The 27537-nt window shown below is 39.7% G+C and overlaps 1 pseudogene; it reads right to left on the bottom strand.

Annotated features, from left to right (window-relative positions):
• Positions 1 to 1537: 1537 nt before the first annotated feature.
• LOC131218081 (cyclin-dependent kinase C-2-like) lies at positions 1538 to 26915 on the bottom strand (annotated as a pseudogene).
• Between the last annotated feature and the right edge of the window lie 622 nt (positions 26916 to 27537).

Here is a 27537-nt window from a genome sequence, read left to right as displayed (position 1 = left end):
CAAACAAGAAAAGAGCACCAACATAAACATGCATTGATAACGCCGATATTATTGTTGATACCCAAAAATATATCATTGACTGGGGGAACATTAGGGAAACATGAGGAAATGGTTGAATTTATTAGTGAAACTTCTGAAGACATTAAAATATACATATTTGCCTATTTAGGATTCAAATCATTACAAAAAAGACACATAATAAGTTTATCTTTAATGGGGTCTAAATGCATGTAATGCTGACTTGGGGAAACATTAGAGGAAAATGGAGGAAATGGTGGAATTTTTTAATGAGACTTATGGAGATGCTAAAATACACATTTACATATTTAAGAATCTAATCACGGCGAATGGTCTTGGCATCGATTCCCTGGTGGGGGTGGCTAACAGTGAAGTGTGATCTGATAGTGGGTGTACTAACAAGCTAACCCAAAAAAAAATAAAAAAAATCAAATCACAGCGAAAAGACACATATTTGCATATTTAGGAATAAGGAGAAATATGGAGAAAATGGTGGATCCATTCAACCATCCAACTATACATGCATATACATGGGCAGTGTACTCGGGGTTTCAGTTTTTTTTACAGTGGAGCCCAATTTCAGCAATCCAAGGGATGCGGATTGGGTACTACCCCCGCCCATCCCTAGAAAGGAGTGGACAGGGGCTCCAATGGGCCACTGTGATGTATAACCCTGGAATTGTTTTCCAAAAAATAGGCCTGTCTTAGGGGATTTTAGTAAGCTTTACTATTTTGAGGAAGTTACAAATTTAGGTTTATGGGGCTTATATAAGGCATATGAAAGGGGTTCCTAAATGGACTTTCCATTAATAATATCACTTTCTTTTCTTTTCTTTTAGAGATTTCTCTATCCTTGTGGCTTTAAGGGCCATCTTTTAGAGATTTACATATCCCAAACCAATGATCACAAAATTCATCTTAAAGATTTTGCTTTGAAAGTGTACTTCACTCACAAAATCTTCGGCCTTACTAGATTTATACTTAATTATTATATACTAGATGAATCTTCAGCCTTAGTTCAGGGATCTAGATATTGGTCTGTTGGACCCCACTCTAGATGAAGCTTGGCTCCAAGATTTCCAAAGCTGGAAGATCCTAGCCATTAATTTGTTCTTTCTTCCATCAGTTGAATACTGACTGTTGCGGCATTCATTCTCCACCATCAATAACAACAAATCGAATGTTCTGGAGTCCAGATAGTCTTGTCGAGGAGGTTTATGGAGCATGGCCCACCCACAGACCAATCGTCTGGATCACCGAACCAGGGGGCACCACCCCACTTGTATGATATGCCCTTCTTATCCCTTGGGTTGAGGTCCATGCCTGTATGTTCCTTCCATGAATGAAACAAGAAACAAACCTTGTACAAATGTTATAGCACAAAATCCTGTCTCAATTATCCATACAAGCTGTTAATCCAACCTCAATCTTGACCATCAGAATAATACTGCTGGTTATTTGGAGCATTGTCTCCATGACTGATGTCACATGTACTTCCTTGCAGCATTTGGTGGACCATTCAATGCCCTGCTCGCTTTGTGGGTGGCTCAACCTGATCCTTTGCTGTTTCTTCACGCACCCGCTTCCTTGGGCTTTTTTGGGAGTCATGGGAGGATCCACTGTCAGATGACATATGGGATTTGTCCTTGGGCTGTTCACAGGGGATGTTTGATCCGGTGCTATATGCCGGCTGGTCCCTGTATGAGGATTCATATTTGGGTAGGCTGTAACATGGAAGAACATGGTTATGCAATCGCACAAGTTGGAAATGCTGTAGTGTATTGAGGACTAGGATTTTGAACTTCAGTTGGTAGAGATAGAGTGGATTTTAGAGAGAAATGGAGCTCCCTCCTGGCAGTACACATGGCAAATATGTGCTGTCACTGCTACCATTGATCTGGTGAGCGACAATCATGCTTAGAGACTCACAACTGGATGAGCTGCTCAATAATTGCGAAATTTTGACCTATCACCACCTGGCTACCACCAGATGAATGGTTCCAATCACCATCCATGTTTGCCACATTTAATGCGGGGAGGAAGTGGCATAGAGAAATTCCATGATACGTCCTGCAATGCATAACATCATTTATCTTTGAAAGATTGGGGAAGCAGAACCTCTTGGGATTACTTGGAAGAGGGTCAGTAAAAAAATAAGACTCTTTAAGTGCATCCTCGGCCGATATTCTCTGCATATAGGGGAGAAAGAAAAGGAAGGTTTCAAACACAAGCAGCTCCGATGAATCACATGGAAATTTTCACTAGTTAATGGTAGAGATAATATCATCCATCAACTGGATGGGGTTAAATGAAAGGGAAGAAATATCAAATCTTACAAACATATAGCATTTGAGTAAAAATTGGAAATAAAATCCAGTTGTGTGGATCTTCTGAGCCTGCTCTGACTTACTAACCTTTTACTACTATCCACTGAAAAACAAAACTGGAATGATTCTTCCAAGACCACTTGCACTTAAACAACACTATCATTAAACAAGTTTGTATGTTTTACCGAATATAGAAGCATACTAAATTTCTTCCTTGGCATCTCCTGCATCCTAACTATTCTGAGTTGTTTAGTTCAGTCTGAATGTAAATTTATTCTGTAAAATGAAATTTCAATAATTTTTTTTTTAATTTTTTTATTTATGAAAATAAGTTTTTTGAGGTCCTCATATTCTGCTTTGGTTGTGGGCCTACATCATTGTCAGGCCCTATAATGAGTTGGTCACTTCATACAGATAGTCGAGGTTCATATCCAATCTTTTCAATTCATTGCTGATGATCCATGTGCATTCAGAATAAGACCTGTTCTTCCATTTCACCAAGTGTTGCCTGTATTCACCCCGTCGAGTGTCAGTAGTCTTCATTAACAACACTTGTTCAACTTCTTCCTTCATTTTCTTTGGGAATTGTTTATCCATATCGATAATGGCTTCATCTTGCTTGTCAGATGCCTTACCATGGCACTCGATCAAATCTGCCACATTGAAAGTCGATGAGATATCTAAGTCATCTACAACTTGACCACATAGGCTTAATCACCTAACTTCCTCTTGATTTGGCATGGACCAATCTTCTTTATATATATTAGGAATCTCTGTAATTTCCTCTTACCATATTTGCCATTTTTCCTTGTCACAAATTTGTAATTGTATTCCTTGCTTCTCCAATTCAAAGATTTGATTTAGTTCCTTTTTCTATATATTTGATTGTATGATAATATAATGAATATAGGAGTTATTTTCTAGAAATCCCGGTTCCATTTCTGTAAAAATTTTCATGGTATCAGACCATCTGATTGGCAGATCTTGATTGTCCCCTCATTCTGTCATTTTTTTTCTTCTCTGTTGCTGGAAACCATTGATTCTGGTGTCATTTTTTTCTCCAGCCATGACTACATCAGACACTGTCATCGTTGTCAAGAGGCACCATCTGATCGCTGACTGCAAGCTACAACTGTAGTTGTCGCCATTGCTCCAGTCCTGAGCCCTTACGTGTGCTGCTAACAAAGTTGGATCTAGGCCATTCAATCTTCTGTCTATTTGTTCATTCCACACCATCTACATTGTGACAAGTAGCGCAACCATTACCTCTGACTCTTGCAATCTCCTTCAACATTACCGAAAACATTTCTGTCGCCTCCAGCAACTGCCCCTTTTCCTATCCCCAAATCATTGATTTTTCACCCATAAGCCGTCCAACAAGATTGTCATTTCTCGAACCTCGGTCCTTGCTTGTCTAGAATGGGTTCAGAAAAGCCATCGTATTTAAGAAAGAAAAGGTCGTCCAATGCACTGAAACCAACATCATCCTTTTGCAGCCCCAATGCTGTATGCTGCCCGTTGTTGCATGCTCGTGCAAGTACGACTGACCCAGTTATCAAGCTAAGGTATTTTAGTGGAGTACGATTCTCTCTCTCTGGTCTTTCATCTGAAGTGGTGATGAACTATTCATGGATCTCGTGTCGTTGCCCTTCCGACCTCTGACCAGGTCAAATCCTCTCAACCCTAGTACGACTCAGTGGACCCTACGCCACTCACTCCATGTCAAGTCGTGACTCACTTCTTGCTGCTTGACAAACTTCGCTACAAGAAGTCCTGTGGGCTCGCTCGATCATTCAGATCTACTCTAATCAGGTGCTACTTTTCCTGATTTTTTTGTGACCTGCCCTTAATGATTTCATTCCGTCATGAATATGTTGTCTAGCATGACAAATATGTCATCTCCACACTTCTTGGACTCCTCTGATCACCTAGGGGCCATTGTCATGTCTTCTCCACTCATCAGAGAAAATTATTCTACATTGAGAAGAGCCATAAAAATGGCTTTAAACACCAAAAATAAACTGAAATTCGTTGATGCTACTACAAGCTTCAGAAAGGTGCAATAATATGGTTGTCCTAGATACTCAATGCTATAGACAAATCTCTTACCAATAGTAGTATTTATGGTGGAACCCCTCGTGAGATACGGTTGAACCTCGAGGAACAATTTTTGCAAAGCAACCATCCCTATATTTTCAACTTAAAAGGCTATTTGCACCTCTAACAAGATCAGCAGTCATTGGTAGCTTACTACAACACTCCCAAATCATATTAAGATGAGTTAGGTACTCATTCACCATTCCTGAGTGCACTTGCAGAGCTTTCAAGGAACACAGAGACTTTCAAGAGACTGAATGTGTTTATCCATTCCTTTTGGGCTTGAATAACACTTAATTCTCATACTCATAGTAAAATTGTTGCTATGGATCCTCTCCCACATGTTAGCTAGTCTTATGTGATCATAAATCAGGAGGAAAAACAGACGCTTCTTCATTTGCCCTCTCACAACTTTGACGATACAATCGCCATAGCAGTCAATACTCAGCCACAACGTGCACTCTGAACTAGCCCATTCAATCGTGGATCAGAACTGGGACATGGTCGTCCTTACTGTGACCATTGTCATCAATTTGGCCATATCAAATCCAAATGATACACTTTAATGGGAGATCTACCTAATTGGCATCGATCACGAAGCAACTCCCACAATCCATCTCGTGACTAAACATCCAAATCTACGCTTCATCCCATAGCCCACACCACCTACATGCCAGCACCATCTCCATGGTACTACACAAGACAATCAGGTTCCCATCATTCAATCCCATACGCTTGACAGTTCAGTACCTTAACTGGGAATCTCGGCTGATCAATATCATCAACTACTAACATTGCTAAAAACCAATGGAAATTCAACTGCTACAAATCTTGTTAGCAATCCTTCCTCTCATAACTCAATTGTTCCTCCTTCTCCAACCATATGGATCATAGACAGTGGAGCATCTGACCATATGACACCCACCTTGTCCTCTCTTATGGGCTCAACATGTACCCATAATGCTAAACTCGTCAAACTTCCGAATGGTGATGCCACCCCCATTCCTCATGTTGGCTTTATTCATTTATCTCAAAATTTAGTCTTGCCTAATGTTCCATGTGTTCGATTTTCACTTTAATCTCGTCTGTTAGCAAACTCACCTAAAATATAAATTGTGTGGCCATCTTCCTCTCCACCTTTTGTTTTTTTTAGGAATTGTCATTGAGGAAGTTGATTGGAGCAGGTGAAGTACGAGATGGACTCTATCATTACATTCCCTCATCAGCCCTAACACCTCTAGCCATGTTCAATACTCATTCTCTTGGTTCCAACCTTGGCATCTACGTTTGGGATATCCATCTACAACCCGCCTATCTAATCAATTTTCTATTTTTAAGTACTATTTTCTCTTTCATTCTCATTGTGATATTTGCTAACTTTCTAAGCAACCTTGTCGCCTTTTTTACTTGTTCTAATAGGAGTTATAATTCATTTGATTTAATTTATTGTGGTATTTGCAGAGGATATCCCACACTGGAGCACATTATTTCATCATTATTGTAGATGATTACTGTCGTTGTACTTGGGTTTATCTCATGAACCACAAATCAGAAGCCTACTCATTAAAAAACTTATATGCCATGATTCAGGCTCAATTCCAATGTCAGGTTCGCTAAATTCGTACTTACGACAAAACTGAATTTCTCTCTCATAAAATGCATTTTTTTTTCCAATCAAATTGCATCATCCATCAGCGTACCTCTGTGGAAACCCTCAACAAAATGGGGTTGCTGAATGTAAACATTGATGGGGACATCCGGCACACATGCGCATGCACGCCGCCTACACATGCACGCACGCCACCCCCCTATGCACGTACATATGAAGGAGGGTCTGACTAAGTTTTGATTCAAAAGAGTGGGCCCGATGACGACGTCCAGGGAGGGCCTATTAGTTAGAAGACTAAGTTTTGATTCAAAAGAGGGGGCCCGATGGTCAAGAAATGTCCATCATGGGATCTCATGATTATGGCCCACTAGTCGGATTGATTTCATATTTTAGGTTTTGTTTATTGTGATTATTTAGAACATCATGAATGCTTTAGATTTCTTTGTTTGGTTTTTATTTTAGTTTATTTCATCGCCAAATAATAGGTAGCGCACATGGCGTGAGTTTAGGGGTATAGGGTTTTCCCTATAAATAGGCACCCCTTGTAGTTCTTTTGATTCATGGAAGTTGAATAAAAATTCCTGCGTGGTTTTTTCTGCTTTCTGAGTTTCTGAGTTATGGAAAAATTAAAGTGGGTGTGAAGCCCTCCCTTTTTGAAGGGCAGAGATTAAAGTGGGTGCGAAGCCCTCCCTTTTCGAAGGGTTAACTACCGTGGTGCGAAGCCACATTTATCTCAATCCACCCCTCTATCTTATCTCATCCACCCCACAACTATCTTCACGTCAAATCCATTTATTTTATAGCTGTTCATCCCTCTACAACCAGTTTTTAGAATCTGGCCCTGTAGGAGGGCTGAAACTTCGACGGAGTACCACGCCCAAACTATAGCTCGGATCAACATGAGATTTGGAGGTTTCGCAGCCCAACCTTGGCTGACCAAGGCCAAGGAATCCTTTTTTGGATTCGATCCCCCACCATAGTGCGGCCAGCCTCGAGCACATGTGCGGACACACCTGGCCCGCTGTTCACGCGCAGGAGCTGTCTCAGGTTTAGGTTTCTTCTTATTTTTCTCTTTTTATACCTAATTTCATAAATCCTAACCCTAGATTACATTATCCCTAGTTGATTTGCCCCTTCCCTCACCCTAGGGTTCCTTGAATCAAAATTAGAGAATTTCTTGGATTAGGGGCTGATTACTATGCATGTGTGGCTGAATTCTATTTCCCTTAATTGAATCAAAACTTATAATTTAGCTTATAATTTTTATTGTTCCAGCCCTAGCCTGTGTAGGTCTGGACCCGCATAGATTCCCCTTAATTGAATGTTTGGACTTTCATGTGGGATATGGAATTTGTGTAGTTATTTCTGAACTAATGTGATCTTAAGCCTAAATTCTTGCACATCATATTTGAATTTCATGTCATGCATCAAATTTGGTATCAGAGCTTAGGGTTCTTATAGGGGAATACATCACATATATAAGGTTTAATTTGTTTGAGTCCTTCATGCATCCAGTTCATCACATATAGCTGCTAAAAGACCGTAGTCCCTGATATATGTTGCTGAATTTTAGTAACGGTGTGTAGTCTCCTTCATATAGAGTCTCATAGTGTCATTTAGTTCTTTTAGACGCAAATAGTCGTTGTAGAAGGTCCTTAGGTTTATCGAGTCAGTGTGTGCCTACACGTACGGGTCGTGGTTTCGGTTTGCACGCCACACTAAACATGGAGCGACTGCAAGAAGCAGTGGCCAAGTTAACCCAACAGGTTGATTTCTTGAGTAAACACTTGGAACAACGCATAGATAAACGTCTTGACCAAATAGAGGCCTCATTCGGGGCAAACCCCATCACTGGGGAAGATGCCTAATCTCAGGCAGTTGGTTAGGAGGTTAGGTCAAGGAATAGAGGCGGGCAAGGAGTTGGTCATAGTCGCGCACCTATGCACCCATCCCGAGAGGGACATCATGATCAGTATGACCTAGATGCGCAACTCCTCAAGGGAGTTAGAGTGGATGCCCCTATATTTGATGGCCACTTGGATCCTAAAGCCTTTTTAGATTGGTTGTCAGATATGGACCACTATTTTGAGTGGTATGACATGTCGGATGCTCGACAAGTCCGATACGCCAAGTTGAAGCTTGTGGACCAAGCAAAGAGGTTTTGGGCGACGGTTGAACGAAAGAAAGAAAGAGCAAGCGAACTCCTAGTAGTCCATTGGGGAGAAATGAAAGAAACACTCAAAGAGAAGTACCTCCCTTTCTTTTATCGCCTACGGTTGATTGAAGAATGACAGTCTCTTCGACAGGGTTCCATGAGCGTGGCGGACTATATCGAGAAGTTTGAAGAGTACTCAACCCGCTGTGAGGTTGATGAGGACCTAGTACTCACCCTTGCTCGTTTTAAAACAGGCCTTCGTCCTGACATCAGGAGAGAATTGCCCGCCAAAGACATAGACACTATTGAACAGTTGTACCAAGTAGTGTTAGACGTCGAGCAATACCTAAAGCATCTGTGGGAAGGTGGTTTGACTTTCGCGAGTTCGGTGCTAAGGTCAACCTCTCTGGGACTAGACCTAACACGGGATTCCAAAACAAACCTTCCAATAATGCTCAGTCCAGGCTTAAGGATGATTAGGGTAAAGAGATTGTCGGGTCTAGTTCACGTGGGAGTGGGGCCATTAGGTGTTTTAGGTATTAGGGGTTTGGTCATTTTGCTAACCAGTGCGGCACAAGAGAGGGCACCAAAGTACTTATTGATGGGCAAGTAGAAGTAGTGCCCCCAGAGAGTGATGGTGAGGAGGAGAAATATGAGCCAGTCGAAACCCCTAGTGATGAGGAAGAGGGAATGCAAGAGTTTGCGACCCTCGCAATTGTGCGTTGCACTTTGGCTCAAGCCAAGAACACTGACGACTGGTGCCGCAACATGATCTTCTACACTTATGCAAAATGTGGGGAAAAAAGCTGTAAGATGATCGTAGATAGTGATAGTTGTGCCAATGTGGCATCGACTAGCACTGTGAGTCGTTTGAGCTTGAAGTTGGAAGCCCATCCTCAGCCCTATAGAGTCTCCTGGGTTGATGAAACATCCATTCTAGTCTCGAACCGCTCTCTTGTCTCTATTCAGTTTGGATCATATAAAGGCACAATTTGGTGTGATGTTGTTCCTATGGATGTGGGTCATATCATTCTGGGTAGGTCGTGGCTCTATGATAAGGATGTCACCATATTTGGTTGTTCAAATATGTGTACGTTCTGGTTTGAGCGCAAGAAGGTCAAGCTAAATCCTCTGCCACCCAAGAATACGACTGAAAAGGAGTCCACCACACAGTGGTGTGAGCGGCCCAAAAGAAGTGGAGTTGAAGTCCAAGTCCAAACCGCTCCATATTTTGAATGCCAAAGACTTTGCACGGGAAACAAAGGTGGACTCGATGGTATATGCTCTTGTGGCTAGGGAGAGTGTACCAGAGACTAGCGTAGAGTACCCACTGAGGCCATTCAGGTAGTACATGAGTTTCGTGATGTCTTTCCTGATGATCTACCGAAGGAGCTTCCCCCTATGAGGGATATACAGCATGCCATTGATTTAATCCCTGGAGCGACTCTACCAAACATCCCGCATTACAGAATGTACCCAAAGGAGCATGCTGAGTTGAAGAGGTAGATTAATGAACTCCTAGAGAAGGGTTTCATTCGAGAGAGCATGAGTCCGTGTGCTGTGCCTGCCCTTTTTACACCTAAGAAGGATGACACGTGGAGGATGCGTGTAGATAGTAGGGCCATCAACAAAATCACAGTCAAGTACCGGTTTCCCATACTGCATCTTGATGGCATGTTGGATATGATGGACAATGCTACTATCTTCTCAAAAATTGACTTCAAGAGTGGTTATCACCAAATCCATATACGCCCTGGTGATGAGTAGAAGACGGCCTTCAAGACAAAGGATGGGACTATACGAATGGCTAGTTATGCCCTTTGGCTTGACTAATGCCCCAAGCACTTTCATGCGTGTGATGACCCTAGTGTTGAGGCCCTTCATGGGAAAGTTCCTGGTCATATATTTTGATGATATCTTGATTTATAGCATGACCAAGGAGCAATACCTCAACTACTTGAGGCAGGTTTGTGGGATCCTTAGGGCCGAAAAGTTATACGCCAACCTAAAGAAGTGTGCGTTTTTGTTTAGTAGTGTGATTTTCTTAGGTTTTATTGTGTCAGCTGAGGGCGTATCGACAGATCTCGAGAAGGTCAAAGCCATCGTCAATTGGCCTAAACCCTGCAATATTCATGGGGTGCATAGCTTTCACAGCTTAGCCACTTTTTATATGCGGTTCATTCAAGGCTTCAGTTCCATTATGGCTCCCATCACGGATTGTATAAAAAAGGGAGAGTTTCAATGGACAAAGACAGCTTCAAAGGCCTTCAAGGAGATAAAGGTCAAGATGACCGAAGCTCCAGTCACGGGACTTCTAGATTTTTCAAAAGCTTTTGAAGTCGCATGTGACGTGTCAGGTGTCGGTATAGGAGGAGTACTTAGTCAGGAAGGGCACTCTGTCGCCTTTTTTAGTGAGAAACTGAATGAGGTGAAACAAAGATATTTCACCTATGACAAGGAGTTCTATGCGGTAGTGCAATCACTACGCCATTGGCATCATTACCTATTACTGCAAGAATTCGTCTTGTTCTCAGATCGCGAGGCCTTGAGATACTTGAACTCTCAGAAGAAATTAAGCCCCAGGCATACCAAGTGGGTTCAATTCCTTCAAGAGTACACTTCTGTGCTTAAGCACAAGGCTGATGTAGAGAATAAGCCTGCCGACGCGTTGAGTCGTCGAGTCGCATTACTCAACTCCATGAGCGTTGAAGTTACAAGCCTTGAACGCATCAAAGAAGAGCATTTTGAGTGTCCAGATTTTGGAGTTGTGTATGCCTTGTTGTTAGAGAGTCTGTCAGGAGCTAACAGTGACTATTTGATTTTGGATGGATATTTGTTTAAGAGTGACCACTTGTGCATACCACGCACCTCCCTCCGCGATTTTCGATTTTCTTGTTTGGGAGTTACATTCAGGAGGGGTCGCGGGTCATTTCGGTCGAGACAAGACCATTACCCTATGGAGGATAGATTTTATTGGCTAAGCCTCAAGCGAGATGTGGCCAAAATTATAGGGCAACACCGTACTTGTCAACTGGCAAAGTAAAGGAAACAAAATACAGGATTATATACTCTTTTGCCAGTTTCATTCAACCCTTGGCAAGACATTAGTATGGACTTCGTGCTTGGACTTTCCAAGATTATTCGTAAGCATGATTTTATATTTGTTGTCGTGGACCGTTTCTCTAAGATGGCCCACTTCATTCCTTGTTCTAAGACCTCCGATGCATCTCATGTTGCCAAGCTGTTCTTTAGTGAGGTCGTCAAACTGCATAGGTTACTAAAAACCATAGTGTCTGATCATGACGTGTGATTCATGAGTTACTTTTGGAAGACACTATAGCACATGATGAATACTGGGCTCCAATTTTCTTCTGCCTACCACCCTCAGACCGATGGCCAGACTGAGGTGATTAATAGGAGCCTAGGGAGTTTGCTCTGATGTTTAGTGGGGGAGCATACCAGGACATGGGACACCGTACTACCCATAGCCAAATTTACATTCAATAGTTCTGTTAATAGGTCCACAGGTCTAAGTCCTTTTGAAGTCATTACTGGTTACAAACCTAGGAAGCCTATTGACCTTGTCCCTATGTCATTATCCCATAAGCCATCAGAGTCTGCAGAGTCTTTTGCGCTTCACCGACATTCATTGCATCAAGAAATCAGGCGAAAGATCAATACTAGTAATGAACATTACAAAATTTCTACAGACCAACATAGACGTTTCAAAGAATTCAATATCGGGGACTCTGTGATGGTTCGTATTAGGCCCGAACGGTATCCTCCGGGGGCCGTTCGTAAGTTACACGGGCGTAGTACTGGACCCTTCAAAATTATAAAACGAAAAGGTCTTAATGCATATGAGGTAGATCTTCCACCTTCCATGGGAATTAGTTCCACATTTAATGTGGAGGATCTAATTGCTTTTCAGTGACCCACTGATACTTTGTCCGACCCTTCGCCTACCCATACTGATTCCTCAGATTTACCCCTTGATCCATGACCTCTTCTCGACCTTTCTTCCCAGCCTCTACCTCCCATACCTAGCCTTCACACACCTAGAGAGGAAATAGAGGATGTCTTGGACTATGAAATAGTTTCCACGTCGGATGACGGTTTTCAGAAGTACCTGGTTAAATGGAAGTCATGCCCAGCTTCAGAGACTTGATCCTAACATCTCAGAGCGGTTCAGGAGTTTTATTTCGCCAGTGGCGAAATCTTCGCAGCCGGGGAGAGTTGATGGGGACATTCGGCATACGCGCATGCACGCTGCCTACACGCGCATGCACGCCACCCCCTTATGCACGTACGTACGAAGAAGGAGGGTCCCACCATCGATATGGCTCGATGACGACGTCTACGGAGGGTCTCGTAGTTAGAAGATGAACTTTTAATTCAAAAGAGGGCCCGATAGTCAAGAAAAGCCCATCATGGGATTTCATGATCGTGGCCCGACTAGTCGGATTGATTTCATATTTTAGGTTTTGCTTATTGTTATTATTTAGAATATCATAAACGCTTTAGATTTTTTTGTTTGGTTTTTATTTTAGTTTACTTCATCATCAAGTAATAGGTTGCGTACATGGCGCGAGTTTAGGGGTATAGGGTTTTCCCTATAAATAGGCACCCCTTGTAGTTCTTTTGATTCATGGAAGTTGAATAAAAATTCCTACATGGTTTTTCTACTCTCTGAGTTTCTGAGTTGTGGAAAAATTAAAGTGGGTGCGAAGCCCTCCCTTTTCGAAGGGCTGAGATTAAAGTGGGTGAGAAGCCCTCCCTTTTCAAAGGGTTAAATACCGTGGTGCAAAGCCATGTTTATCCCAATCCGTCCCTCCATCTTATTTCATCCATCCCACAACTATCTTCGCGTCAAATCCGTTTGTTTTGTAGTTATTCATCCCTCTATAGCCAGTTTTCAGAATTTGGTCCTGTAGGAGGGCTGAAACTTCGATGGAGCACCACGCCCAGACTATGGCTCGAATCGACGTGAGATTTGGAGGTTTTGCAGCCCAAGCCTGGCCGACCAAGGCTAATGAATCCTTTTTTGGATTTGATCCCCCACCACACGTGCTGCTAGCCTCGAGCGCACATGCGGACGCACCTGGCCCACTGTCCACGCGCAGGAGCTGCCTCAGGTTCAGGTTTCTTCATATTTTCCTCTTTTTATATCTCATTTCATAAGTCCTAACCCTAGATTACATTATCCCTAGTTGATTTTCCCCTTCTCTTACCTTAGGGTTCCTTAAATCAAAATTAGGGAATTCCTTGGATTAAGGGCTGATTACTATGCGTGCGTGGCTGAATTCTATTTCCCTTTGAGTATCGTTTAGCTTATAAATTTTATTGTTCCAGCCCTAGCTTGTGTAGGCCTGGACCCGCATAGATTCCCCTTAATTGAATGTTTGGACTTTCATGTGGGATATGGAATTTGTGCAGTTGTTTCTAAACTAATGTGATCTTAAGCCTGAATTCTTGCACATCATATTTGAATTTCATATCCTGCATCAAACATAGACACCCCTTTGAAGTGGTTCGAGCATTACATTTCCAAGCAACTTTGCCTTCATCTTTTTGGGGAGAATGTGTTTTAATCGCTACCTACCTAATTAACCAAATTCCCACGGCTAATTTGACAATAGAACTCCATATGAAATACTCTTCAAATGGCAACCATATTATGACCATCTCCAAGTTTTTAGATGTTTGTGGTATGCTCAGACACTCAGTACCTACCGTTACAAGTTTCCCCTTGTGCTGCTAAATGTGTTTTTGTTGGGTATCCTTTTAATCAATGTGGTTATAAAATTTATGACCTTGAGAAGAAATGCATTTTTACTTCTCGGGATGTCACCTATTAGCTGCAAATGAGTATATAAAGTCAAACTTAATGTTGATGGTGCCATTGGATGTTTTAAGGCACGCTTGGTGACAAAAGGTTACAATCATACTGAGGATTTAGATTACCATGAAACATTCACACCTGACGCCAAGCTTGTCACTATTCATTGTTTGTTGGCTATGGCTGCTATCCGTCATTGGACCTTACATCGACTAGACGTCAACAATGCTTTTCTTCATGGGGACCTACATAATGTGGTATATATGAAAATCCCTTCCCATATTTTGAAAGTCCCTGTATGGCCTCAAACAAGCTTCAAGAAACTTATTTGAGAAGTTTTCCTCAGCGCTCAAAGAAGCTGGCTATCACCTATCCTTGGCATATTACTCTCTTTTCACTCACACAAATAGAATTGTCTTCACTGCAGTCCTCGTCTATGTTAATGGCATTATCCTGACAAGGAATGATCCATCTGCCATCAATACTCTGAAAATTTTCTCCATACTAAGTTCCACATAAAAGATCTTGGTCCCTTGAAATATTTTCTAGGCATTGAAGTAGCTCGTTCACCTACAAGCATTTTCCTAAACAGACACAAATATGTTCTCGACATCCTCAAGGATAGTGGTCATCTTGGAGCTCTACCTGCTACTTTTTCCATGGAAAAAATCTATGATTGACTAATGCATAAGGAGATCTCCTACAGAATCCCACTACATATCATTGACTTGTTGGGTGAGTCATCTACTTAAAAATCACAAGGCTTGAAATAGTTTACTTGGTCAACATTCTTAGCCAATTCATGCACAAGCCTTGACAACCTCATTATGATGCCGCTATTCAAGTATTGTGATATCTTAAATCTTCCCCCCGTAGGGACATATTTTTGTCCTCCTATAGCTCCCTCTCATCTTAGTCGGACTCTGATTGGTATAGTTGTCCCCACACGACAATCTATTAGGGGTTATTTTACAATGCTTGGCCAAAGCCCTCTTTCTTGAAAAACAAAAAAACCAAAAAACAAACTACCATTTCACGATCAGCTGTTAAGGCTGAATATCGTGCCATGGCCAATGCTACTTGTGAATTTATTTGGCTTAAAATCTTTTAAGATCTTGGAGTTACACATTCCCAACCCATACGCAATTATTCTTCGGCCTACTCCACTCTTACATGCCTAATCAATGTCAACTTGTAGATATCTTCACCAACGCACTTGGTCAAGACCTTTTCCATTCTCAACTTGGCAAGTTGGGTGTCATAGACATACACTCATGCACCAACTTGAGGGGGAGTATTAGGAATCTCCATAATTTCCCGTTACCATATTTGTCATTTTTCCTTCTTTCTCACAAATTAGCAATTGTATTTCCTTTCTTGCTTCTCCAATTCAGGGATTTGATTGAGTCCCCTTTTCTATATATTCAATTGTATGATAATATAGTGAATATACAAGTTATTCTTCAAAAATCCACTTTCTATATCTGTACAAAAAAATTCAATATATCTTTTCTCATTGACATTCATGCGTAGCTTCTCAGTACCCGATGTTGCTCTCTTTGATCTTCTTCTTCATCTGAGCTTGAAATTCTTGGATGAGCTTGGAGAAATCGTCCTCATCTTCACTCACTTGATCTTGTAATGGTAATGGTACCAAGTCAAGTACATGACGTAGACTTCTCCTATTGACAATTTCAAATGGGAATTTTCAATTAATACAATTTACTGAGTTGTAGTAGGAAAATTCGGCTTGGGGTAGACCCAAGTCCCACTGAGATACATTATCACCTATGATACTCCTCAAGAGGTTGTCGAGGCTCTTGTTGAATAGCTTGGTTTGGCTGTATGTTTGAGGATGATATGTGCTATAGAAATGAAGCTTAGTCCCCAACTGCTTCCACAAATTATGCTAAAAGTGGCCCACAAACTTTGAATCACGGTCCGAAGTTATTTTTTTCCATACCCCATGAAGTTATGTCTGTGAAAATTTGTTGGCAATATGCGTAACATCCGTCGTTCTTTTGCATAGAATGAAGTGGGCCATCTTCACAAAATGGTCCATCATAATGAAATTCAATATTCTCCTCTTTGTCTCAAGAAGACCTAGAATGGAGTCCATGGAAATATCCACCCATAGTTCGACTGGAATAGGAAGCGGTATAAAGGTCAATATTCTGCACATGACCTTTGTAGACTTGGCATCGATGACATTGTTCTATGAGCTGTTCAACGTCATGGTAGATACAAGACCCAGTAGTATATTTCCTCCACCATGGCCGGTATTTATCCCTTCCAAAGTGTCCATATAGTCCTCATCGTGTAGCTGCAATAATCCTTCAGGAATGCATATATGAGAACCCTTAAATAGATATCCATCATATGAGATGAATTCACACATTGGATCTCAGCCATCCACACACCTGTTGAGTACTTTACCAAAAATGAGGTCCTTTTTGTATTATTCTTTTTATACCTTGAATCCGACAACTTCCATGACGAGAGTTCCTAGTAGAACCACCCTCCTACTCAAAAGTATCTGTCACTTCGTTCTTACATCCAACATTATGATGCAAAAGGAAAGTATATTCTTGTAGAAAAGACATCCACTTCACATGATGAGCAATTAGCTTCTTTTTGGGAGTTGAGATGTCTCAACTCCTCATGGTTCGAGTATAGAATGAATTTTCAATGAATCAGGTAATCTCTTCAATATCATAGTGCTTAGACCACTGCATAGAACTTGAGATTATATATGGAGTAGTTCTTCCATGCATCATAAAGCTTCTCGCTAAAGAAAGCGATTGACTTTCCTTCCTGACTCAACAACATGCCAATGCCAACATTTGAAGCATCACTTTCCACTTCCAAGAATTTATTAAATTTCAAACGTGCAAGAACTAGAGCCTCGATCACCTTTTTTTTTTTTTTTTAATGGAATTGAAGCTTTGATCCATTTATTTAATCCATTCGAACTTGTCTCCTTGCACGCAATTAGTGATTGGTGCAATGATGGTGTTAAAATTCTAGATTAATCTTCGGTAAAATGTCGCCAAGATGTGGAAAGAATGAATTGCCAAAAGACCTTTTTTTTCCTGGTCAACCTTGATCCCTATAGTATAGTTTTTTCAAGTTAACAAATAATGACTCCCTCCATGGTACATCAAATATTTGTCATAAATGATCAAGGTGAATAAATGAATCAAGTCTAAAAATAAAAATATAATTAAAATAGACAACTAAGAACTTTCCCATAAGGGGGCAAAGTATCTTTGTCATCAGCCTTATGAAAATGCTTTACACATTTGAAAGGTCGAATGGCATGGCGAGTCACTCATACAACTCATCTTGAGTCTTAACTATGGTCCTTAGCTTAATCTTTGAAAAGACCTTTGTTCCATGCAACATGTCTAGCATATCATCCAAGTGAGAAGTAGGAAACCAATACTTGGTAGTAATCCGGTTGATCACATGACTGCCCATGTGCATCCTCTAAGATCTATCTTTCTTGGGGGTTAATAATATATGGACAACACATGGTGACATGCTTTCCTGAAGGAAACCCTCTTATAGCAACTCGGTAACCTATAGGTGGAGCTTGGCATGTTCAGCTGGACCCATCCAATATTGTGCAAGATTCAGTAGACTCAAACCTAGCCCTAAATCAATGTGGTGATAAATGTTCCTTAGCAAGAAGTCTAGCCGGGACTTCTTCGAGCTTCAAGTCTTTATATTCATGAAGGAGCTCTTGCATAGGAGGCAGAACATCTGGCCTCTTCATGTCCTCTTTAGCAACCAAGACAAATGATGCCAGTCTCCATGTTTTCCTCTTAAAACTACACACTAAGTGGTTTTTTACCCTCCTCTTCATGAGATTTGGGTATTGGAATATGTTTCATTGGGTGCAATGTGATATTAGCATCATCCTTGACAATGGAATAGGTGTTGGCCCGATTTAAATGTATCATATTTCGGTCCTAAAAACACGATCTCCTTAACAAAATGTGGTATGAATCCAAAATGTGGTATGAATACACAGGGACCACAACACACCCAATGTTCTGAGCACTAATGTTATCAATATCGTTGAGCTGGCCATACTAATAACACAAAAAATCTTAAAATTTTCAGGTAATGATGAAATGTCGCTATGTATCAATACATGGGCAATACATTTAAAATATCGCCAAAATCTCCTTCATGTAAATACCAAGAGTTGCTTGTATTAGTGATATTGTCGCCAAGACAAGTTAAAACCCCTCTTGAGAAGCATATGTGCGTAAATCACATAAATTTGAGGAATTTTTTTTTTTTAAAGAAGAAAAAATCAATTTTTTTGGAATTTTTTTCAGATATGAGTGGGGGTGGATATCGGCACCTCATCATCCTTCGTGATGGGGATTAAACCTTCCATTTGGGGGAGAAATCATAGACTGAAAGGTCGATGGGCCAAAATCAAGAAATTAAGAAAAAAAAAAATCTATTTTTATTTTTTTAATTTGCAATCTGGTTAGGGAGTGGATATCAACTACTCTTTCATTTTTGTGAATCAAATCCCTTGATTTGGGGGGTAATATGGGAAGGCGGGAAAACATGTGTAAATCAGAAAAAGATTAAAAATAGAATATTAATTTTTATTTTTATTTTTTTAGGGATCTAGTTATGGAGTGGATTTCGACCACTTCTCTTCCATTTCCGTTAATCAAATTCCCCAATTTGGAGGAAATTTTGGGGAAGGGGGAAAACATGTGTAAATCTGTGCAAATTTTAAAAAATATAAAATATAAAATGTGTTTTTATTTATTTATTTATTTATATTTATTTTTAAAGTTTTTAAGATCTAGTTGGGGAGTGGATTTTGACCACTCCTCTTCAAATTTTAGACTTTTTAATTGTTTAAATTTTTAAAAATGCAAAAGAAGAATCTTTTTGTTTTAAAAATAATGACAATGTTTCATGAAAAACTAATTAATGTTTGCTTTTTATGGATGGATGTTGACGAGTGATTTGTTACAATTTTCAGTGGAAATTTATTTTTTAGAGTTATAAAAATTATGAAAAAATAAATTTTTGTTTAATTTTAAAAATAATAATTATTATTTTTTTCATAACTATGTATGCATGTATGGATGGATATATGATATATGTATATGTGGATGTGTGCATTGATGGATGATGAATGGATGTGTTATGCATGTATGGATAGATCAGGTATGCATGGATGGGTAGATGGATGCATGGATGTATTAGTGTATGCATGCATGCATCAATGGATGGATGTATTAATATATATATATATATATATATATATATATATATGTATGTATGTATGTATGTATGTATATATATATATATATATATATATATATATATGTATGTATGTCTGTATGTATGTATGTATGTATGTGGCTAACCATTTACTTTTATGATAGTATTTAGGTCTTGGACCTTGCTTCTGTATGTATGTATGTATGTATGTATGTGGATGGATAGACATGTGTGGAGGTCTGTATGTATGTTTGTATGTATGCACTCATGCATGGATGGATGTATTAGTGTATGCATGCTTGGATGGATGGATGTATTAATGTATGTATGGATGGATGGATAGAAATGTATGGATGTATGTATGTGTGCATACATGCATGCATGGATGGATGGATGTATGACTTTTTCTTTGATTTAGAAACAACTCCAAGTGATTATTATGTTTTTAATGGTATTACTAGTAAGAAATGAACTCATCTTGGTTTAGTATTGCACTGCTTTCTTATGACAGTGCAAGCTTCCAGGCCCCAATTAAATTGGAACTTGTTATGTATGCATATTTTTTGCAATTTTTTATTCATAAGCATGCAAATATGTGTATTTTAGCATCTCCTAAAGTTTCACTGAAAAATCCCACCATTTTCCCCGTGTCCCTAATCGTTTCTGCAACCAGCGACACATTTCCTAGAAGCACCGATAATATTGTTTATATCGATGCATGGTTTTGTATCCCCAAACAACAATACTTGTAATGATACCGATACAATGAACACTGGTCACACCACATCTCATTCTAGTACTTAAATCCAATAGAGAAGGAAAATAAGCACTTGGAGTTAATAGTAACCTCTCCTCCTTTCTTGAACAAACGAAGCTGATATGGTTATGGATGTGTATGCTCTTTGAGTTTTAATTTACTTATCATTTCTTATGATATAATATTTTCACTTCTTCCATCTACTAAAATTGTGCATATCTTGCTACAAGAAGTATAAATGGTGCAAAAGGTATTGTGTTACAATCGTCGCCCCTCATCAACTGCCTGAGGTGTCAATAGCATAGTTCGTTGGATAGCCAGTAACTCCACCCCATCACCAAACACATTTGCTACATCATTTCCAACATGCACCTCATCCTCATATGCATGTTCTTCATATTTTATGTCCACCTCAACTTTTGTTTGCATATGGTTAGGAGTGTCTTCAACATATTCTTTTAATGGTTGAGTAATGTTCAAGATAGTGAAAAGAACAGTGTTCGGGTCACTAACACTTAAAGCACATGAAAGGAGTGTTGCTTTGTCGCATCTAGGGTGGACTGATCCCTCATCCATAACCACCTCCCCTTGGGGTGGAGCTTAGCCTCATTGTTGGATGTTGGTCCATCATCCCTCGACCTATGGGAAGGCCTATGCTTGCTTATGTGGGAATTTAGCATATTGCCCTGTTGTTGTTGATGCCTTTGTGGGGTGCCAAATCTCCTCCCGAGTCTCCAATAATTATCTCATCAGCTTTCAATGCAAGTGTATATGCATCGGACATTTTAAATACATCTTTGAAAGCCAATCCATTTCTGATATTCGAGTCAAGACAATTAAGATCTCTTGAAATCTTTTTTATCTTCATACTTACGGAACCTTGTTGTGGTTTCAATATATGGAACTTATCGGTGTATTCATTTATCAACTTATTCCCTTGACGTAGATCGTGAAATTCTTGATAAAGCTCACGGGCGTAAGTCACGGTCAGGAGCTTCCTTTTTAACTTTTTTACATCTTTTCCCTAGAATTTATTTTCTCCTTAACAGATTTGTTCAGCTTGGAGATCATCCTACCAAGCTAACGCATGATCAGAAAACTTGATACTTACTAACTTCAACTTTCGTCTAACCAAAATTTCTTTAAACTCAAACACCGTTTTCACATTTCTTAACCAATCAATGAAGTTGTCAACATACAACCGATCATAGAATTCTAGAATTTCTACCTTAATTCAGGGCTCTATAGCATTCCAACAATCGAAGGATTCGATCATTAGTTTCTTCACAAACTGGGCCTAGCCGTTGTTAGTAAGGACCTTAGTGGGACCCTTCCCCTACATGTTCGCGTTCTCCAACTTGGGTCTCCGCATTCCCTCCATGCTAGAGCTCTCTCACTTGATTAATGAGATTGCCCACTATATACGTGAATTGATTTACTCACTTTTTGATTGCATGGATTAATTGGGTTACTTGCGTAAACTCTTCATGTGTCATTCCCTTCAAAGCCATTAGGAGATGATGTAGAATCGAAAATTTCCAAATAATGACCTAATATGTTTGCCAAAATGGCGCAACCTGGTTATCAAATCAATGAAATCTTGACATCTAAATTGTAAGAAATGGACAAGAGTACAACCACAAGAATAATGCAGTAGAGAGGGATAAATAATTTTATTGATATCAAACTTCCCTTATAAAACTTAAGAAATTCATACTTCAAAATTTTTGGAATGCCTACTTCCCACATCCCCCTCTCATTTTTACAAACTCTGAAGTGAATCCCTGATGACAACCCCCCTAACTAAGAGGCTGATTTCAAATCAATCATAGTTGACTTCAAATCAATCTAATCTACCTAAGACGATAAAAGCCTAATAATAGTAAAATCAAATATGGAAAAAAATAAATAAATCTAATTACATCTTTAAATTAGTCCCATATCTTTAATCACATCCCCCACATATCTCCAATCACATCTTTAAGTCAGCAATATATCTTCCAAAAACTGTAAATTACAATCCTTGATTTAGACCCTCAAATTTATAAATAAACAATCCAAAAAAATCACCACATGTTGGGCATATGTGGGCTGTTGGGCTCTATAGTGGGCCGAGGTGGGCCTGCATCACATAGGATGGTAGAGTGTCATACTTATCTAGATTACCATAACCTTAACCCTTAACACACACACACACACACACACACACACACACACACACACACACACACACACACAATTCTTGATAGAATGGGTGCCCTATATGCAAATCATACTTATGGTGGGCCCGGTGCAAATCAAGGTGGGCATCCCCATCAATTCAGCTAATTCTTAAGTAGGTGTTGCATATGATGGGTTGGTTGGAAGTCATGCAGACATTGTGTGCGCCCCGTAACAAGACGGTACCATTGGAGTGTGCTTGATACACACACAAACACACACACACACACATATACATACATATATGTGTGTCTATATATATATATATATATATATATATATATATAGAGAGAGAGAGAGAGAGAGAGAGAGAGAGAGAGAGAGAGAGAGAGAGAGAGAATAATGCTCACCTAAGAACCAAATCCCACGAGAACTTGTGGCCACTTTTTGATAACTCGTCTCACATGATGTGTATATGCAATCCGACCGGTCCACTAGATGAGTCACCTCACGAGACTCATACGGCCCAAAACTTACCCCAATCCAAAAATCTAGTGGGCCATAGTGAAATGAGAGGCAAATCAAGGACTGAATTCCCTCTCACTTTGCTATGGCCCACCAGATTTTTGGATCAGGCTAACTTTTGGGCTTTGGGGATTTCATGAGGTAATTCATCTAGTGGAGCATTCAGATTTTGTGCTCACATCATGTATCAAAAAGTGCTCAGCAGTTCTCATGAGAACCTATTCCCAAGTGAGAATTTCGTTGTGTGTGTGTGTGTATTTTTGGCTAACCACCATAAAGGAGAGAACACACCATGACACTTGTTGCAGCCTTTGGTAGGTCAATTGAAGCTCTCTGGCGCGAAACGGCTTCCTCTTCTGCTTACAAGGTCAGTTAGCTCAACTCAAGTAGGATAGCTTTGGGTAGCCATCGATCTCTATCAGCTTACGCATTCGGGTCCCTCTTCTGGTAAGGATTCCAATGTTGCCACTTGACGATTCGCTAGCATTTGTAAGGTGAGTTGAGCATGTAAGCGTAGGCATGCTTCCCTTTCAATAAGGGTTGGTACAATGTTGGCGTGGCGTTGTGAGTTATGAGTTTGAATATACACACACACACACATACATATATATAGTCACGCTCACCTGAGCACCTTTGCACACATGTCCTGGGAACAAAATCTGAATGGTCCACATGATGCAGAAACCCATGAGACCCCATGGCCCAGCTTTCACCCTGACCCAAAACTCTGGTGGGCCATAGCATTGGAGGATCGCATCAAATCTCTAATTTGAGAGATCATCATGCCTGGACCAGATTGACTTGACCACGTGTTATCTTTGACTAACCCTTAGGCATGAGGTCATGTTGGGACTCATGGTCCTAGTGTTTTAGGCCGTGACTCACCTTGCAAGGTCTCATTGGTGGCTGGCATATGGGTGTGGCTGGGCACATGCATTACAATGTGGTATAAGTCCACATGCCCCAACAAGGGATCCACTTTCGTACTAAGGATACATATTATGGACTAATCTTGATGCTTGTACTGTTCATAAAGTGGTTTTAAAGCTGGCCAATGAAGTTTAAATGTTTTAGATGTTTAATTTATAGATTTTAACCATTGATCCAGTGCTTTTAACCTAAATTGTTTTGATTATGAGACATCCAATGGTTGAGATTTGGTGATCCATCTCTTATACCGGCATGGGACTAGGTTAAGGATGGTAGTGACAAAAAGTGGAAGGATTTGATCAATTTTTTATTCATGGATAAGGTAGGCTTTTAGACTTTTGATGTAGTAGGGCATATCAAAATCTACAGGTGTGGGGAGGAGCGTATTATTGTTTTCCTTTGAACCCTTGACTCCTTATAAATAGATCCTATCCCAAGGTATATAGAGCAAGAGAGAGGCTTGGACATCCCCACCCCTTAGGACATCTAGAAGAGAGAGAGAGAGAGAGAGAGAGAGAGAGAGAGAGAGAGAGAGAGAGAGAGAGAGAGAGAGAGAGAGAGAGAGTCCACTCTGCTCCCTCCTTCACCATGTGTGTGCAGTGGATCCAACTGTGAACGGCTCTCAAGGTGAGCAATGGCCAACCCTATATTATGCCGACTCTCTGTTTTTCTGGGATAGATCATGGAGAGACCTCCTATGTTGGCGGATTGACATCAGAATTTTGTAACGATCATATGATACTTTTGTAACGATCATACGATATAAATCTAAGGCAAAATATTGACCATTAGTTGTGAGTTTTTGGAATCTAATTGTATCTAGATGGGATCGTATTCTTAATTATAGAATCTAGAAATTTATCAAAGTTTATGCTTTTGTGTCTTTCTAAAATTCACAACATGCACATGTGCGATGAGGGCAATGGCAACAAAATGCCCATTGATGGAGATTATTCCATCCCAACTCGTCCTAGATTCCACAACACATAATAACCACAAAACTCATCTCGTGTCACCCAAACCCAATGACATTGTTAAGGAATTCAAGGTACTCAAGAACTGTTGATAAACAAGTATCCCTTACCCATGGTAGCCGTGGAGTCAACTTCATTCTTTCCCCAAGGACCCACAAGAGAGATTCCATAAGGAACCCCCAAATGAACCATTGGATTTCCAAGGCACAAGATGCATCAACATATGAATCACTGGATTCCCAAGGCACACATATCTAACACGAATAAATAACATAAAATCAAGGAACAATCTTTAGAACAAGAAGCTAGCTCATAGTCATTGTAAGCATTGGGCACATGAAGTCCAAATTCCCACTAGTCACTACCATAAGAGATATCTATACATTTAGATCAATCTGACAATTTTATTTTATTTTATTTATTTATTTTATTTTTTTAAAAACAAAATAAGTACAATAGTTAGAAAAGTGATACCTTTGATGGATCTAGAGTTAGCATTTTGTCCAGTAGCTCCAAAGTAGGGGTGTCGACAAACACTGTTGAGAAAAGGGCATACAAATTAAGCCCCGCAACAAGAGGACTAATGAGGGAAACAGAGACAACTTTAATACCAGACCTTATCATTTGATAAGAGTCTACTAATCTAGAACTACTTACTCTTTGAAAACCTCCTTAATACGTCTCTCCATTGGACTTTGTGGCTTGTAGTCATTATACTTGGGCAATTTGGAAACCCCAGGCCAGTTGTCTTCATCGGCAGATCCACACAACAAATAAATTTTATGCAATTGATTTGCCTGCAGCAAGCAAAAGCAGGAGAACAAGCATCAACCTTCTCTACGGATCACAAAGTAGGAGGCTTACTTTTCAAATCGGTACAATTAAAACCACTACTGAAGTTTATATATATATATATATATATAATTTTTCATAGGTGAACTGGACTACCATAGATACCAATGTTGGAATGCAGATTTCTACCATTGAACTACATGCTCAAATCCAAATCGTACCAAATTTCAGAAAAGAAAATTAATACCCAAGTTTATGCAAAATACTAGAGGCGACACAAAGGAACAATCAAAGAAAAAAGAATATTTTGCATGATGAAAAAATATCCATGTAAGAAATACGATTGTGTGTTATGTGGGCTGGTGGTCATACAATGGAAAAACATGAATGTCCCTGAACATCAAGTTTGATGATTACAGCTATGGCCTTTCCAAGAACAAAACCAAAGGCATATTTTCACATTAAGGTGAAGGAATGGAAAAGGCTCGAGGCATCAAATCTTTTATCAATGGTCAGGAAACAATGGAAATATCAACTCTTGATTTAATATAGAAATACAGAAGGCGAGATTGAAGCAATCGTCTATATCCAGTGTGGATCCAATTCAGCTTGTTTTTATCATAAGTTCCTTCCCTTATTTAATTACAATCATAGAATCAAGAAAGCCAATTTCATATTCCACCATACATAAATCCTGCATTTAAGGATTTGGGGTACAGAAGCCTGCCTTGTTTAACCCTTCCATGACTCGTTGTCCAAGCAGCTTTGCAAAAGCACAGCCAACAGACCACATGTCAATAGCAGGGCCGTAATGAGAAATCTCCTGGGTTTCAAGCAGCAATTCTGGAGGCCTACTCACACCAGTTGAGAAGGGGAATATACGGTTAATGTTCTTAGTATGAAAGAAATGAAGATTAACTATGAAGGTGATCAAGGCATAGCAATACCTATGCCACAAAGAAGTAACCTCAAATTTAGCTTCATTGATGTCATCACTGGGGCGCCAGCGTGAAAGGCTAAAATCTGCAAGCTTTAAACATCCCTCATTATTGATGAGAATGTTATGTGCTGCACAAATACATGCAGAATGGATATCATTGAAGCTGCAAAAAATAAAATCCTGACCAAGAAAAAGATCCAACTAAGTATTTGATGACAAACCTTTGATGTCACGATGAAGCACTTGATTAGCATGTCAATAACAGAGCCCATCCAATAGCTGTTTCATATAGCACTGACAAGGAAAATTGGTAAACACCTAATTTCCAAGGGTCAGTTTAATATAGGAAACGGACATTTTTTAGGTCATTGAAGTGTGCATGATACCTTGACCTGTGGAGCTGTGAATGACACACCAGGACTACTTAAAATACCTTCCAAAGAATTGTCCATGTACTCAAGAACCAAGAAGATTATACCGGTGTACTTGAAGCCAACTGTAGCCCCCTTACGGAAATGGTAAAAGAATTAGTAACTTCCCTCAAATTAACCTACCATCAACTGTAGCCCTAAACTTCTATGGTACCACTTGAAAGATTCTAACATTCAAACAATACATAAAGGGTTTAACACCACCACAAAAAAAAAATTAAATAAAAATTAAATAAAATCCTTGATCATCATTAACAAATTTTCAACAATGAGAAGGATGCTAAATCATTATCACTGCAAAGAGCATATGTAAATCTACCTCATGCCTATTCTAAACCCCAATTATGAGAGATAAGTATAAACCACAAGAAACTTGGGTCCATCACGTTGGAAATTTAGGGAAAAAATCTTTCTTTTAAAAAATCAAAATCAATCAACTATATTATAAAATTATTAGATTACATGTATTTAAACTACTTTTTCTTCAAACCAAAAGAAACCCCAATATAATCCTGGCCATCTATTACTTTAATCATAAACAGTTATTTCAATAAAATATTAAAATAATGAAAACACCCTTGAATCCCATCACAATCGCATACGTCTAAATTGGATGCCATGTTGAGAAACACACCTGGATTTCCTTGATCGGCCTTGTCAATTTCTCTCTGAAAATCTGAAGAACAATTTGTTAGTCTCGATAACATGTATGTAGGAT

This window comes from Magnolia sinica, chromosome 11, assembly GCF_029962835.1.
Source record: "Magnolia sinica isolate HGM2019 chromosome 11, MsV1, whole genome shotgun sequence".
In the NCBI taxonomy this organism is placed as follows: Eukaryota; Viridiplantae; Streptophyta; class Magnoliopsida; order Magnoliales; family Magnoliaceae; genus Magnolia; species Magnolia sinica.
This window is presented reverse-complemented; position numbering and strand designations above follow the sequence as displayed.